The sequence below is a fragment of the Microtus ochrogaster genome, chromosome 15 (genome assembly GCF_000317375.1).
Source record: "Microtus ochrogaster isolate Prairie Vole_2 chromosome 15, MicOch1.0, whole genome shotgun sequence".
Classification (NCBI taxonomy): Eukaryota; Metazoa; Chordata; class Mammalia; order Rodentia; family Cricetidae; genus Microtus; species Microtus ochrogaster.
Window position 1 is genome coordinate 41,832,737 of NC_022017.1, and position 904 is coordinate 41,833,640.

General features: G+C 40.9%; 1 pseudogene; it reads left to right on the plus strand.

Moving 5' to 3' along the window:
• The window catches only part of LOC106143931, a 5,544-nt pseudogene extending 5,078 nt beyond the window's left edge, over positions 1 to 466 (plus strand).
• The last annotated feature ends 438 nt before the right edge of the window (positions 467 to 904 follow it).

Sequence of the window (904 nt, forward strand, 5' to 3'; positions counted from 1 at the left end):
AAAAAAAAAAAAAAAAAAAAAGGAGAGAAGGATATTCCTGGACTGACAGATACTACTGTGCCTCGTCGGTTGGGACCTAAAAGAGCTGGCAGAATCCGAAAGCTTTTTAATCTTTCTAAAGAAGATGATGTCTGCCAGTACGTTGTCAGAAAGCCTTTAAACAAAGAAGGTAAGAAGCCCAGGACCAAGGCACCCAAGATTCAGCGTCTTGTGACTCTGCGTGTTCTGCAACACAAACGCCGGCGTATTGCTCTGAAGAAGCAATGAACAAAGAAAAACAAGGAGGAGGCTGCAGAATATGCTAAACTTTTGGCCAAGAGAATGAAGGAAGCCAAAGAAAAGCGCCAGGAGCAGATTGCCAAGAGGCGAAGGCTGTCCTCGCTGAGAGCTTCTACTTCTAAGTCTGAGTCCAGTCAAAAATAAGTTTGTAAGGGTAACAAATAAATGATCAGACCTTGAAAAAAAAGAGGTGTACACCACTACCACCCAGTTTCTAGGGCAAACTAGTGCAGCTAATGAAATTAAAGGTGTGTGTCACCACTGCCTGGTCCATAAGACTGGCTAGTGGGATATTGTTTTACTCTCTGATCTTCAGGCAAGTTTTATTTATTAAAATACAAATGAACTATCACTAGCCATGCTCCCTTGATTTTCATCAGCAATGATGCTTATGTCTGTTTTCCTCTATCTAGGTCAAGCCAACCTCTGTCCTCTCAGAGCGTCACTGACTAGCCTTATTTTTTCTGTTCAGTTTTCCACTGGTAGAAGTTTATGGTGATGAAATAATCAAGGAAAGCTTCAATGATAGGACAGACCATATGAAAAGTCTTATTGAATTGTCAGTGAAGCTTTGACTATTACTGCCTCTAATTAATGGCAATGGTCTTTTTCCTGCTGTTAACAT